Consider the following 16,907-nt stretch of genomic DNA (forward strand, 5'->3'; position numbering starts at 1 on the left):
CTATGTCTGTTGTAAAGGACTAAAAGAGCTCTATTATTTTGATGTTTAACTCTTAATTTGCATCTTTAATGAGGTGTGACCTCATATAGGTTTATGGTTTTTGTTTTCTATAGCTTTGAACAAGAACAAGTTTAATATATTCCAAATAATATACTGCACGTTGTTTTACGCATATTTTCCCCGTAAACATACAATGTTGAAATGGTATTTTTTTCTTTTTGCAAGAAGTATTTTTCCTTACTATATCAGGTTTGAATTCTGTCACGTTTACAGACTGGAAGAGATTGATTTGAAGCCTTGCCTATTGAAAGAATATTTAAATTCCCACCATTTTTAACGACTAGGGCCTAATACTGTTATCTTCATTTATGGAACAATCTTTGTTCATGGTAGTATTCCATTCTCTTTTGTGTGAGTAAAAACTACTCACATGACTAGGGATTGCAAGTTATCTCCTCCCCCCCATGCTCCTGTTAATGTATGATTCTGTGACTTGTCCTTGGGTAGACAAAGTAGACAGATGGTTGTGTTTTTCTTACACTGACTTTTAAGGAATTCTTTATCTTGTTGGTGGACATAATGTGTTGAGGTAACATAACATCCATACGCTCTCTAGAAATGTATATTTTGAGGACCTTTGTGGACACACAAGCTGACAAATTCTTCTGTTTTCCCAGTAAGAGCTGAGACACAAGCCCTACTGGAAATGCTATTGAATTGATATTACTTGAGCTAAATAGTTTTCTGAAGAGAAGCAAATGCATAGTAATATTTTTGCTCCAAACATTACCGGTTCAAGGTTAATTTGCAAAAGATTTTAATAAAAAAACAGTTGAATTACTAACGTGTTAGTGCCACATCTGCAAAATATTCTAGCTCCTCACTAACTGCAAATTGAAAGAATAAATTGAGTAGTTGCATACAAATGAGCACAACAAGCCTTGCACTTTGCTTCAGAAAGATCATATCTGGAAGAGCCACAATGGGCAGTTTGTGGGGATAGGAATGCCAGTCAGCACAGAGGGAATAATAGCCAGTCATAGAACAGAAGTGAGATGACAGAACACTTCGCAGTACAACAATTTGAAGATGTTCATTGTTAACTCAGCCATAACTATATGCAAACTACCAAATGCTTCAGCTTTTTCAGTTATTATCCAAATATATGATTATTACTTAATAAATCATAAGGACCCTCCCAGTTAGTTATACTAAATGTCATATACATGTTTAAAACTGGGGAATCCTCAGATTACTTTCCTTGAAATAAAACTCATATTTTTTCATTGTTCCCTGAGATTTCTATTCTTGTATTACACTAATGCCTAGAAACCACAACTGAGCACAACATATAGTAAGACAATCCCTATAAACAGTCAAGACAGATAATGGGTAGGAGAAAAGCAGTATTATTATCCCCATTTTACAGATGGGGAACTGAGTGAGATCAAGTGACATGCTCAAGATTGTAGAGGAAGTCTGAATCAGAGCCAAGAATGGATGTCAGCTCTCTTTAGTTCAAATACAGTGTCTTAACCACAAGATCTTCTGTCCTCTCAGGGATTGCCAGTATAGGTGAACACCTTAAATTACTTTCCGTAAGCCATGTCTGAGTAGTGAGGTTTGAAGCAGAGATTTGCAATATGGGAGATGGAGATGAAAATTCCTTTCTGTACAGAAAAAAGAACACTGTTAGTTTTCTCCATGGAGCCCAAAGACTACATTCCTGTTTACAATGAAATCAGGATGCTGTGATCTCACCAAATACCACCTTCCATTACAGCATCTCCGGTGGCCTGAGTGCTCAGAATGCTTTTGATTAGCACCTCTTCTTCTGAGCTATGAATCAGTAATCACATAAATATTTTTTGCATCTTTAAATCCAAACTAATACTAAGTAGTTAGATATGATGTATGGAAAGCAATCCTTGAAAGTTTATTGCAACGTGTACCCTTAGAGCTCTTAGTCTTCTGTTTCAAAAGCACATTTGAGCTTGTTTAGAATTTATATTATTAAAGTTATTCTCTGTGACCAACTATGTACAAAGATGAAGGGAAAATATATGAAAATTCAGCTCCATGCAGTGAAGGAAGTTCATGTCATATTTATATTATAGGGACTGCTGATGCGATGTCATTACTGTTCCATATCACTACTGTGCTGTACCACCCACTGGGAAAATGGTAGAGCAGAGCAACATACTGTGCAGTGACTTGTCAGTCAATCAAGAAATAGCAGAAAAAGGCTACTAGTGCCATTATTTCAGTCTAGTCCTAGGGGGACACAGCAGACAACAGTGGCAATTGAGAGCTGATTAAATGTGGCTTAATAGAATATATTTGGGTTTGCTGTAAATATTAATTGTATTATGGAGCAACCTAAATATATAGCAGATTGTAGGAGTCGTTGTTGCTCTAATTGGTGACAATCAAAACAGCAATCTCTGTAATAGAATATAACTGCATAGAACACTTTAATCTGAGCTGGTAAGGTCAATTTATTTCCCTCATGGGAGTCTTTGTGGATGTTTCAGTACTGTATAAGAGTGGATCATTTACATAAACTGCATAGAAAGAACCCCAAATCAGACTCTGATTTTCTAGCATCGTGTATTAGAAAGGGGTGTTCTGCCTCCTAGGTTGAGAGTTGACAAACTGGGACTTTATAGATGGTACAGGTAGTCCTCGGAATTATGACACAATTGGTTCCTTACAACTGCGTCATAAGTCGGAACGTTGTAACTCGGAACCGCAATCTACTCCATTGCAGGACAAGTGTTGTAAACTCAAAACCCATAGTCATAAGTCAAATTAAGGTGTCAGTCTAGAAGTGTCATAAGTGCAGTTCGACTTAAGTCGAATGTTGTAAGTCTGAGGACTGCTTGTGTATTTCTTTTTGTTTAAGACTAGCTAATATCTGACAGACCTGCAACTAGTTGAGTTTCATCCTCAGTGTTCTCTGACTCTCATAATTCAGTTGTGATCTGCTCACCTATCCACTGAAATTGTCGCGGGTTTTTTACGTCATGGTCTCCAGTTTAAAGCTCAGTTTTCAGGAGCCTGTAACTTAGTTTTCAAAACTGATGATGCCAGCACTGGAATGTGGCATTCAGGCATCCCACAGATATGGGTTGGCCTCAAGAACAAAACTGAGAATAGGATGGGAAATTGCCTCATTCCAAGAATTTGACCCATTCACACAAGTGGTAGTGACAGGAACATTAACAGCTGTTAGGGCTGCCACCTGTGCCACTTGTCTTTGTTGTTCAATGCTTTACTGTCTAGGAGAGACCCTACCTAACACACTATAAAGAGCTCTTTAGAGAGGAAGCTACTACCCATTTTGAACAGAGCAATTGAGAGAAGAAATCATTACTTGGCACTAACAGTTTAATTATTTTTTTCTAATATTTTGACCTCCTAAAAGAGAAATCCAGGATTGCTCTGAAGCTTCAGGCAAATGGCATGCTACTGAAACAGCACTGGCAAATAACCACCTCCTGTTCATAGACAGGAGAAGCAGACTCATATTCATATATTTGGACATCTCTGTGACATTAGTACTGTTGGTATCCAATACTAATGTCTTGTGTCCATGTCACAGAAGCCATAGCAGGAGGGAGATAATACAGGGACTGAGTCATTCTGCCTTTAGGATATCAACCCCAGTGACCAAAGTCAGGTAATAACATTACACCCACCCACAGTAAAGGCCAACCTGTAATTTCAATTCCTGTTAAAAAAAGGTTTTGTGATGGAGTTTGCATTTCACTGGTGGGTTAAATAATTTGTGTGTAGGTTTGTGTTGCAAGCTACATTCTGCCACACTCACAGGGAAGTAAGATTTGCATCTCCCTACACAAGGCCAACACCATATGGTCCAGGGATAATTGAGGTGTTCCACTGATACTTTTTCTAGAGAATTTCACCATTTGGGAGTAGTTTAAATTCCCAAAGAGGCTGCTGTAGGGATGTTCTGCATCTGGGTATCCCTGGTTCTTTTGGCTTTCCATTCCCCCTTCTTAGTCACTGTTGCCCACTTGTGGGTAGTGTTGGTCACACGCAGGTTCCTAACATTGGGAAATTTGCCTCCATTTTCTTCCATCTCTGCATCCCCCTCAAGATGGATTTCATGCTGTTGGTGATACCCCAATAGGTTCTGTGCTAAGAATAGCTTGAGGAGACTTGGTTAATTTAATCCCAGTTGGCATGCAACCCTTTTAAGTTCCTTTGGATGAAAGGCACTGTCTATGGAAGATTCTTTCATATATCAGGGAATAAAATCCTGATATCTTTTACATTAAATATTTACCTTACTTTTTAAAATGGGTAGGACTATCAGAGTTGTAAGCTAAAAACCTTGTGAACATAATGTACTGTATAAGCAGAGTTTACCTACCTCAGCTGATGTTTGTACCCCAGACCCCCAGTGACTGAGGAGTATTGCTTCTCCCTGCTGACAAGCCCTCCAGTGATTCAGCTCCTGTAACCTTCATTCCACATCATCAATTTTTTTCAAATAAATGGATGAAGTCCATTGGTGGTGCTGGGCAGCTTTGTTTTTGACATATATTATAGAGACACAGCAGCTCCACTACAGTTAAGCTTGTATCATGACTTTATAGGGCTAATTCTGATGATCAGCAAGGGGCAACTTTAGAGGTTTTGAAGATAAACACTCTGCAAAAAAACAGAAACCAAAACAGAAACCTTCTTTGCTTCAGTAATGTGATAGGATACTGGCGCCAGATCACAGCAAGGGCCATCACATTGCCTAATAAATATCTGTTCTCAGAGGGAGGAGGCCTTCCAAAATTCATTTTCATATTTCTGAATTTCCCTTCCCTCTATGCCTCTCCCTGTCACTCTTGAGGAGCAATCTGCCCCAAGGCATTGGAGCAATCTCTTCCAAGCCTGTCTACAGCGAACCCAGAGATCTCAGATTCAGACTGACTCACACACATGCTTTCTCTAACCAACTGAAGTACTAATAAGCAATCAAGACAAGTGAGAAATTTATAGCAGAAGGTCTATGTTATACACTCAGCAGCAGCAAGCAACATCTTGCTGCTGTTAGGTGTCTCTGAGCTTGACAGCTGGTGATATATCTCAGCCATTTGAGACTGACTGAGGCTAGAGAGATGTGCATCTGGAGTACAATTTACTTGTTTAGTAGCATGGGGTGAGGAAACCTTAACACCTGGAAGAGAAAATTGCCCTGCTCTTCCAGTATGAATGCTAAACCTGGCATTTTAACATAAATGCAGATGACACCAATTTGATTTCACATCATAAATAGAGGCATGGGGACCTGCTAATGGGATGAGGATATGGGAGGTGTGGGTGGAGGGGGGGGGGAATAAGAGCTTTCTTGTAAAAATAACACACCAGAAAGCACAGACACTGGGCACTAGGAAAAGATCTATTGTTGAAACAGGTGTCAGTAATTGGTTCAGCAGCACACAGCTTAACTGCTAATATAAGTGAAGACAAACTACATTCAGCACCATCTCAGAAAAGTAAGCTAATGACAGGAAGTTGGGTTTGGTTAAGCACTGAGAAGTTCAGAGGCTCAGATGAATATGTGAAGTTTCATAAAAGAGAACCAAAAAAAGAAACAAGAAATCAAGTTAGAATAAATATTATCCAGTAATTTTTTAAAAAATGTTTACTTGCTCTCCAGAAGGTTGGAATGCTAACCACATGTAGCAGAGCTGGCAAATTCATATTGAATTACAATTTTGATTAACTGTAATTTTCTCAGTATTCATGAATTTTCTCTGAAATTCTTGAATTTATTTTTTATTTGAAATTATTGATGAACTTTATGAATTAACCTTGAACCAGTCCACTGCAGAGATTTAACATTTGAAAATTGTTCATTGTTAATAATTAGTTATGTCTTGAATGGTTCGTTTATCTAACCAACTGACCATGCACATTTCAAATTAAATATCCGAATGCCAAATTCACAATTTAAAATTAGTTGGTTAGTTATGCAATTCATTTCACTTCTGGTGAAAATATGATGACTGGAGTTTAAATTTTGCAGAGATTAGCATGGGTATGTTATCCATACCAGTGACTTTTTTTAACAAAAGAAAGTAAAATTTGAATTCAGTCCTTTCCTCCTCTACACAAGACAGAGGTGGCTAATAATGCCTATTAGGTTTCAGGATAACTATACTATTTGACTTTAGTGGGACTATTCAGGACAGCAATGTTAAGCATGGATATTATGCCCTGAACCTGTTAACACTTATTTCTGATTTCTAATCTTCAGGGGAAAAAAAGCACCCATCCAAAGCTCTTGGCTCCCTTTGTAATCTCCTAAGTACACTAAGGTCTTGTCTATTCAAAAAAGTTGTACCTTATTAACTATAGTTAAAGCAATACAACCCCGTAGTGTGGGTGCAATTATACCAATATACAAATGTTTATATTGGTATAACTTATTCCTGTATCGGAAAAGGCCTCTTACTGCATCCACACTAGAAGCTGCATAACTATTTTGGTTTTTAAAAAATCACACCTCTAACTGAAATAGCTGTACTCAATACAAAATCTGTGTGTAGCCCATATAAGAACTGAACTCTCAATTAACCCTGGATTTATTCCTTAAGGCTAAATGGAACTGTGGAACTTTTAAACCTCCACATCGAGAGATGGAACATCTCAGATATAATCTTTTTCATAGCTTTCCAACCTTTGTTACAATACTGTAGCATTGTTCTGGAATACAGGGCAACATTGAGTGATTTGCCAGACACAGTGCCATGGCAGATGGTGTCGCACTGCATGCTGTTTACGGAGTTCTCATACTTTTTTTTTTAAGTCCATTTGAGGTTATTAATTTCAACATGTGTGGTAACAGATTGAGCCAGCCAGGTGATACTGCAAATTGGGTTTCTGCACTATAAAGTAATATAGCTGAGAAACAGTTTTAATAAAGGTAACGTAGGATGAGACAAGTCAGCAGCAATGGTACTAAATAATACGGTGTTAGCTAAATTGGATGATGATGAATGAGGAAAGAGCACATTAAGATCAGGTGATGTAGTATTGGCCCATAAAGCTTTGACTTATGGTATGTTTAAAAATAACTTTGCTGTTGGAAGCTGTTGAGACGTAAAAATATAAAAACTCTGTTCAGCAAGGCAATTCGTCAGCTGCCCTAAGCCTCCTCCTCATCTGTCAAGCTTCTTGGCCATTGCCTCCAAACCATCTTGGTGACATTGCTATCACTGATACTTCACAGAACATCTGCTCCCTAACAGTCAGTTACAGCAATGGAAGATCAGCACTGACCACAGCAGAAGAAGCTGTAAAGCTGTGGTGGAAAAAATAATCTAAAAGTCAAGGTCTAAGTTGGAAATAAGTGTACTTTGGCTGTCTGCCTATTTGTGTGTGCTCTGAAAGAGTGTTTGTTGCTGCTATGGTTGTTGAGTGAAAATTTGGGACCAAATGCATTTCTGAGGTAATTACAAAAGCACATAACCATTCACTTTAATACCTTGCACAAAGCCTGAATTTGGCCCAGTAGGCTGAATGACAGCACTACTACATTTGCCATGCCCCAGCTAAGTGGGATTTTAGCTGACGTGAATGAGGTATGCCTCTTCAGGTACAGTTTTTTCTGTTTATCTTAGAACTACTTTAACAGATGAGATGAAGCTTACTCATGTTGTGCTTTTGAGTCCTTATATCAAACCCAGTGCAATGTTATCAATAAATGCAACTGAACTGGAAAAAATGATGGTGTTAAAGTACCAAGCAAGAAATTGGCTTTTCTTCTCTTAAATGATTTCCTGTATCTGTTCTGTTGCATCCTTTTCTGAAAAGTACTAGTGAGACTTTGTGGGAGACTGCAAGGTGGTTTGAGTTTCAGTGCCATTGGTATGCTGATTATTAGAGCTTGAGGAATAATTCACAGTAAACAATGTATTCCATTATTGTTGCCTCTTTCTGATCTTTGATTGTCCATAAACAGCTCAGGATTTTCTCAGACTTATTTGTTGTTCAAAATTATTTTCTGAATAATTTGTACAAATAATTTTTGGCTTGTAGATTGTGTGTGAGCAGTTGATTGTGCAGGCTTGACGCAACAAGTGAGGACTCAGGAGATGGGGAAAAATTGTTACTGCACAGATCCAAGTAGAATATATAATCAAGAAGCAAGTTCAATGGTGAGCATGTGAACCATGCTGAACCACATGAAATTCATTTCACATACATGTGGGAACATATGCACCTCCCCAAACTTCTGACACTGGATCAGAATAGTCAGTAAGAAGTGTAAACAATCTTGATTTTCAGAAGAACTTATCCATGTTTGGGGAGCTTTTAACCATGATTCCTAATATACCTTTCTTAACAGATGTGAATATCGAAGTGGTTTGAAAGTGAATGGAGATTTTGGTGGAACTTGTGGTCATATCAGCATTTTCATTTATGCAAGTGAATAAATCAGGAATGAAAGTTGTAAGTAGGTAAACAGATATTGAAAGCCTTGATTGGATCTGCTTTATCATTTTCAGGCATGTAATTTTTAGGCACTATTTCTTATGGGTGGGCTATCATTCCAAAACCTTTTTACAAGGAACTGTCAGGTCTATAAATAGAAAGATTTTCAGATTAACAGGAAAGTTGCTAATGTAGAAAAAGAACATCACTTAGTAGGATTTACTGGTACTACTATGCAACTATACAGTATTTACATGTCCCTGAGGATTACTGGATAATTCTCTTAGTACACAAAGCAATTGCCATCTAATGTAGACCTATTTGCGGACAGAAATAAATATACTGATGTTTTGTTTAGTGCCTAGTACAATGGGAGCATACTTGCTGATTAGTGCTTCTAGGCATTACTTTAATGCAAATGATAAAAATAACATGAGTAAGAATACAAGAATCTGGCCTGCAATGGCTCTGTGCCTTAGTTTACCCATCTGTAAAACGGGGATTACATTTATTAGCCTTTCTCAAAGATACATTGTTGAGGCTCCTCCTCTCTTTCCTTCCACTCTGCCAGCTGGTAGGATAAAGAAGGATGGAAATAAATCTCTCTAATCTGTTCTGGTTACTGAGAGGACTCTACACCCACTTGGGTGATACTGAATAATACCATGGTTGCTATGCTGTAAATAAATATGCTACCAGTCTACTGTATTTATATTGCACCATTAACTCCCTGCTGCTGCATTAGAATAACCATGACTCAGCTCAGCTCATCCCTGCTGCCTCAATAAGTGAGGGCGAGTTCATGATTTGGAGTACTATATCTGCAGATTTGTTCCCTCTGCTCTGTGACCTTGTAGAAGCTCCTTTGCTGAGACCTAGATCTGTAGCTAGGGAGGAGTCAGGCTTTGGATGAGATTGGGTCAGGTAGCAAATATATTATGATGTCTGCTTTTCTCTTTTGGGGATTCAGCTGAAGTGTTAATGCTGGCAGCCAGGTGCTTTTGTGTCCACTTCACAGGATCATAATAGCTTCTTCTTTGTGACAATTTGGATGGTTTGTAGATGCTTCAGCCTTATGCCCATAGTTGATCCCATAGCGCCCTGCTCTCCCAAAGCCCCCATACCTTAGATCCCCATGATATAGCGCTCCATCTGAAATTCCCTGTGAATAGTAACCTGATTCCTCCTGCTCCCTGTTTGGAAAGGTGTCCTTTGATTCCATCTTCTGCCTACCATGGCCTGCTAGGGGCATTATGAGAATGCTCAGCCTTGTGAGTGGGTGTGCAAAGGACTGACATAGTCTGGAAGGGATGAGGATGTGGTGTTCACAAGGCAGGTACAGTAACTCCTCGCTTAATGTTGTAGTTATAATCCTGAAAAATGTGACTTTAAGCGAAAACGATGTTAAGCAAATCCAATTTCCCCATAAAAATTAATGTAAATGGGGGGGTGGGGGAGGAGGTAGATTCCAAGGAAATTTTTTCACCAGTAAAAAGACTATATTATATCTATCTATCTATCTATCTATACACAGTATAAGTTTTAAACAAACAATTTAATACTGGTACACAGTGATGATGGTTGTGAAGCTTGGTCGAGGTGGTGAAGTCAGAAGGTGGGATATTTTCCAGGGAATGCCTTACTGCTAAATTATGAACTAGCAATTGGCTGAGCGCTCAAGGGTTAACTCGTTGTTAATGTAGCCTCACACTCTACAAGGCAGCACGAATGGAGGAAGGGGAGACAGCATGGCAGACAGAGTCAGAGACACACATCGTGTGTGAGAGAGAGATGTGCATTGTTCCTTTAAGTACACTGACCCCACTGTAAGTACACTGCCTTATTAAGTAGATCAGAAAGCTGAGACGGCAGCTTCTGTCAGGAAGCTCCCTCCATCCTGAGCCCTGTCATGTGTCCCCCCTGCTCTATGGAAGATGGGGTAAGTGGGGTGCAGAAGCAGGGGGGAGCAGGACATGCTGACATTAGCCCCCATATTCCCCCCCATCCTGTACAGCAAGCAGGAGGCTCTGGGGAGCAACTCCAAGGCAGAGGGCAGGAGCAGCACATGTCAGTGGGGGGCAGGACAGCTGAACTGCCGGCAACTGATAGCCTGCTGGGTGGCTACCGCACAGGGAACTTAAGGGAACCAGGAGCTGATGGGGGGCTGCTGGTCCACCCTGATTCCAAGCCCCCACCAGCTAGCTGCAATGGGCTGCTCTTCCTGAAAGTAGTAGACAAAGCAGGTGGTTGCCAAAAGACATTATAAGGGAGCATTGAGCAACTTTAAATGAGCATGTTCCCTAATTGATCAGCAATGTAACAACAAAACGTTAACCGGAATGACTTTAAGTGAAGAAGTATCAGAGGGGTAGCCGTGTTAGTCTGGATCTGTAAAAGCAGCAAAGAGTCCTGTGGCACCTTATAGACTAACAGACGTATTGGAGCATGAGCTTTCGTGGGTGAATACCCACTTCGTCGGAGCATCCAATGAAGTGGGTATTCACCCATGAAAGCTCATGCGCCAATACGTCTGTTAGTCTATAAGGTGCCACAGGACTCTTTGCTGCTTTAAGTGAAGAGTTACGGTAGTGGAGTGTCCTGTTACATGGAGGTGAGGTGGGAATGTGATGGGGACCTTCAAGTGTTACATTGGGCTTCACAAAACTTGGTGCCAGACCTAATGTACAGCATATGGTGAGGAAAGAATAATTGTATGATATATTTATATCCTATAGATCTCTTGTTTTGCCATCATCTAAAAAGGGCAGTGTGGACTCAGTGCAGATTAGAGACAGCAGACATAACAGAGAATGCAGCACATCTAAAATAATAAATAAGGATTTTAGAGATGCATAAGATGAGGCTCAAGTTGTGGCTGCTCCAGAATGGATACAAAAAGGGGAGGGAACTCTACCAACCAGTGGACCTGCATAGGCATCAGACAGGGCTGCTAGAGAGTGCAGAGGAGGAAACTGATAGTGCCTTCACCTGTGCTGGGGTAAGGACTGGACCATAACAGCAAGATGAATGAACTTGGGACAGGGTTAATGGTGCATCTCTTGAACATCTGTAGCTAGGGGAACAACACTCTGTGCTCTTTTTGAAAGACAACATCTCCAACCAGCAGTCCTGCACTGGTGCACTTACTTCCTTCCTACAACTATTCAGTTGAAACCCATCTATCTCACTAGAGAAGCCAATAAGCCCCAGTAGTATAAAAAGGTACTGAATGGCTGACACATTTATGCCTGACAGGGGTCTTCATCAGTCCCTCACCTGGAGAGCTGCTGTTCTCTGTGGTCAATTACCTTATTTCATGATAATAAGTTCCTGAAGCCTCAGCATAGTCCTGGCTTATCTCATATATACAGTATGCAAAATAAGTGCCCAAATAAATTAGATAAAATAAATAATGTTTTCAGACACAATCCACAAGATTTCAAATACACATTTGATGTTTTTTATGTTGGGTGCAAAGTATGTTCTGTGGCATATTTTTATATTTTAAAAGGTTAGACATGTCAAAACAGAATCCAATCAGCTTCTAAGAAATCACAGGTAGTAGGGGGAAATGGCTAGGATAGGTCAAAAAGATGGAGATAATAGGATACTAGTTAAATACATCTATTTTTAAATGGGAAAATATAGATTTAATTTTTATTCTTAAAATAACATTTGCAGCAGATCCACTGTGCATAGCTAGTACAAATAGAACAAATAAAGGTGATATTTTCATCGTAATGGCCACCATCTCTTCACTGATGTGTAATGCATGCATGGGGATATTTAATAACTTTTAAAGAACCAGGGACAACAGAATCAGACTCAAAAGGGAATTAATTTTGAAGGTCACACTGTTGAATGTCAGAAACTGGATATATAGGAAGATAAAATTTCTGCTAACTATTTTATTTTAAGATTTCTTTGTAAATGAGTTTGCTGCAGGATTTCTTTGAAGGTTGAAAAAAAATCATATCAGTGGTTTCTTTCCATTCCAAATCAATTCCCATTTTATGTTGTGCCAGAAAAAGAAATATGCAAATAAAATTATCTTTTGGACCAACTAGATGAGAGCAAAGTGATATTTTTTCTGAAGTTCCTAATACAAAGTCTACTTTAAGTTGACTTTCAAAATATATAGAGAGAAAAATACCTCTGAGTCAGGATGGGCAGAATTGGTCTGATATCATAAGAACCAACCCAAACAGTGGTCCATCTCATCAACAAAGTCATCTTTGTTCTCTGTTCAGTATAAATGATTAACTTAAAAGCAGCTCAGTTAACTTACTCTCCTTAAATGGAGATGAGCCTGGACCAAAACCCAGTTTCTGAAACTCCCCAAACTATGAGGATATTTGAAATCTGAACCCAGATCTATTAAGATTTGTTTATACCACCAGAATAGTAGTATCTGAATGTTACAGCTGGCCCATATCTTTATCAAACCAGAACCTTAGATCTGAATTCCAGACAACTCTAAGATATATGAGATCCAGATGTGGACATTTCAACTTAAGGCTGTCTCTGCACTCTCTGATTTTGACAGGGTTGGAAAAGTAAGTACATCCCAGATGAAGGGAAGAAATATTTTAATTCTCATGACAAATTCTAATCTCTAGTGGTTCCAAGCCTAGTTTCCAAGCCAAAGTTTCAGATAAGCATCTGCTCATATAAAATTGAAGCTAAACTCACTTCTAAGGTTATCCTATCACCATCTATGAGATTATCCTGTCAATCTCCTTGCCACAGCAGAATTGTTCCTTTATAAAGTAGAGAGCAGTTATCTTTGCTTCACAGGATCTATGAAAAGGGTTATCCTGTATGCTACTGAACCCTTCTGTGGAGCAGACACGGGTAAGAAGTGAATCATTCCATTTGATTACAGAACATTTTCAATCTACAGGATGCAGTCCTGGCACTTTGAAAAGAAATGTATGAATAGTCTTATTATGGGAAATAAACCTTTGAAATATATTTTGCAGTTGGGGGAAGAATGGGAAAAATACAGAATTTCCTTTAAATCTTTAATAAAATATTAAAGTGTAGGATAACTGACTGTTTCATCAGTTTAAGACTTTCATAAGCTTGGGGACATCGTCTTGATAAAAATATGAATACATTTCAATACTTGCAACATCAAAACCTTGAAGAAGTGCAAAGCAGAACAAAAAACTACTAGTGATGACCCTGAAGAGAAAAGAAATAGATGGCCTAGGTTGGACAGCATACTATAATACTTACATCCCACACATGCTAAACCAAGGCTGGATTAAACAACACCTGACGCATATCCTGTCTGTTTAGATAGATTAGTTTTGTAGTCTTAAATTTCTGCCTTGTTATAGTGCTCGGGAGTGTTTTTATAGCAGTTGCATTGTTCGATGAATTGCACCTTGCAGGGTCAGAAATTCCATACAAGAGCAATATAATGGTAAGGACACAGGAACGTATTTATATCATGTTAATCACAGTTCTGGCAGTCCAAGAGCCTTGGAAACAGTAATAGGAAATTAGTTGAGGAGATTCTCTCACCCCTTCATCCAAAGACAGAAATGGATGTTTATTATTTTTTCAGCTATGCAAATTGTGAGTTAAAGAAATGGAAAAAGCCTAGTGGTCTCAGTTTGTTTGTTAATGGACAATATCCATGTCATAACTGGAATTAATCTGTACCTTTGTTGGTAGTCTCAGAGCCAGGAATGAGTGGGCCATGGAGACTGAACTTCCCTGGTATCCCTCTTCTGACAAGCTTATCGATTCAATGAGATCAGTGAAAGCAGGTTAAGAAAGCCCTATCTAACCTTTAATGACAATAAACCTGTGCAGCCAAAAGTCAAGTTATCTGGAGAAAAGGAAATATTTATAGCTCCAGTGTTTCCCTTATTCATAAATCAAATGGAGCTTGGAATGGAATTTCAAAATGAAAAACTCTGCATCACTTTTTTATCTTTGGGGATATGAGCAGTGCAAGGAAAAATCTGGAGTCTTAATTACAACTAAATTTTCTACAGTGTGGAAACAACTGATACCAAAAATGATCTTTGCAGGATAATGGGCATACTACCTCTGAAACAGCACTAAATGTCCATATTGAAATTGGATGTCAAAAGAACAGATGGATAATAATGCACATGTATTCAGTTAGTCTACCTTTCCTGGCCTAGCTCCATCTGGATACTGTAGAACATTGTAGGTATGTCTACACTGCAGCTAGGAGTGAACCTCCCAGCTTGGGTAGACAGACTTGTGTGAGTGTGGACACGGCAGCTTGTGCAGCAGCTCGAGATCTCACACCCCTGGGTTTGAGATCAGGTACCTCAAGTCTCTGCTGGAGCCACAATGTCCACACTGGTATTTTTAGAACACTAGCTTGAGCCCTACTTGCATGAGTCTGTCTACCTGGACTGGAAGACTTGCTATCAGCTGCAGTGTAGACATATAGGATGAGTCAGAGACTCATCTTGGGTAAATCAGTGTAGCTTCTTTCGCTTCAGTATACCACACTGATGTACACAAGCTGATGTTCTGGCCTTAGATTTTTATCAATTTGGGTACATGGTGGAAGAGATACAACCATCAACACATATTTCAGGGATGTATCACCAATGAAGAATGGGAATATTTTGGTAGAGTCAAAAAGATATAACTAGAAATACAGGAGTGAAATTGAGCAAATGAAAAGAAAACTTTCACTGAGATTTATTGACTGTGAAATAATCTCCCCTGAGAAGTCCCCTGGCTTGATTAATTTAAAATTGAATTGGACAAAGCACTTTTCTCACTCTTATTTTTAAGAACAGCAAAGAATTCTGGTGGAGATTGGGAACTTCATGAAGATTAGTTCAGGCTGAGTATAGATAAGAGAGGTGATGCCTTTCCCTGATAATCATGAATTTTCATGAATTATCAGAGGTGATAACTGCTCTCTCAGTTGAGGTTATCTGCCTGAATATTCACGTAGTGGTTCAAAATGTCAGGCACTTACCAGATTCTTATATATGGTCACGGTCACTCCATAATTGTCCCTTACAGGGTCTTTGCCCCTTCCTCTAGAACACCTGGTATTCACCACTGATAGGCCTGGTCTACACTAGAAATTTACTTCAGTATAGCTACATCTCTCGGGTGTGAAAATTCCACATCCCTGAGAGATGTAGCTATACCAGCCTATCTCCAGTGTAGACCAACACTACACCAATGGAAGAATTCTTCTGTTGACCTAGCTACCACCTCTTGGGCCAGGTCTATGCTACAGAATTGTCAACTAAGGGTAGGTCCATACTTACCCGCCAGGTCGACGCGGAGAGTTCAACTTCTCGGAGTTCGAACTATCGCGTCTAATCTAGACGCGATAGTTTGAACTCCGGACGCGCTCCCGTCGACTCCGGAACTCCACCACCGCGAACGGCGGTGGCGGAGTCGACGGGGGAGCCGCGGACTTCGATCCCGCGGCGTCAGGACGGGTAAGTCAGTCGAACTAAGGTAGTTCGACTTCAGCTACGCTATTCACGTAGCTGAAGTCGCGTACCTTAGTTCGACCCCCCGCCCCAGTGTAGACCAGGCCTTAACTGACATTGGCATACAGCCACCACAGTTATTAAGTTGCTTGTGTGTGTACACATTTGGTTCCTTCTGTCAGCAGTGCCACTGGGAGAGCTTGTATCAATTGTATTGTCAGTGTGAGGCATTGTGGGATGGCTCCTGAAAGCCATTAATAGTTGACATAAGATACAGTGTCTACATTGACCCTGCTTCAACATAACAACATCAACCACGACTCCGTGCTGCTCGGGGAGGTGGTGTTACTAAATGGTGTGGAGAGGCACTTACATTAGCAGGAGCCAAATTTAAGTGAAGACACTTTGGCCTTGTCTGTACTACAGGGGAAATGTGATCTAAGCTACACAATTTGAGTTATGTGAATAGCGTAACTCAAATCGACATAGCTTAGATCTACTTACTGTAGGGTCCACACTATGCAATGTTGATGGAAGATGCTCTCCTGTCAACTCCCCCTACTCTTCTCGATCTGGTGGAGTACAGGAGCAGGGCCGGTGCTACCATTTAGGCCGACTAGGCGTTTCAGCGGCCGCTGCACTGGGAGGGAGAGGGAGTCTGAGCCGCCAGCAGGCAGCCCAGGGATTACCCCTGGGCTGCCTGCTGGCGGCTCAGACTCCCTCTCCCTCCCAGCGCATCAGCCGCTCCATCCCATGCGATTCTTCTCATTGCCAGCGGTGGCGCTGGCAGCTGGGCAGAGCTCCGCAGCTCTGCTTAGCACCCGTGGCGCGAGCCCGGCAACGGGCGCAACAGCAGGGCTTCTGGAGCAGAGGTGAGTTGGGGTGGGGAGGTCCCGCACGGCTCCCGGGGAGAGCTGCCACGGGGGGGGAGGGAGCGCCTCAGGGCGGAGCTGCCGCAGGGCTGGGGTGGGGTGCAAGGTGGAAGTT

The 16,907-nt window shown here is 40.3% G+C and overlaps 1 long non-coding RNA gene across 3 annotated transcripts in view; it reads right to left on the minus strand.

The window, feature by feature from the left end:
- Window positions 1-999: 999 nt before the first annotated feature.
- LOC123376825 overlaps window positions 1,000-16,907 on the minus strand; it is a 64,000-nt gene continuing 48,092 nt past the window's right edge. For all 3 annotated transcript variants that reach the window (XR_006581972.1, XR_006581970.1, XR_006581971.1), the window contains 2 exons: window positions 4,400-4,680; window positions 1,000-1,670 (listed from right to left, as the gene is read on the minus strand). This is a non-coding gene — a long non-coding RNA (uncharacterized LOC123376825). The remainder of the gene's footprint in view (window positions 1,671-4,399; window positions 4,681-16,907) is intronic.

The sequence above is a fragment of the Mauremys mutica genome, chromosome 9 (assembly GCF_020497125.1).
Source record: "Mauremys mutica isolate MM-2020 ecotype Southern chromosome 9, ASM2049712v1, whole genome shotgun sequence".
NCBI classification, from domain to species: Eukaryota; Metazoa; Chordata; order Testudines; family Geoemydidae; genus Mauremys; species Mauremys mutica.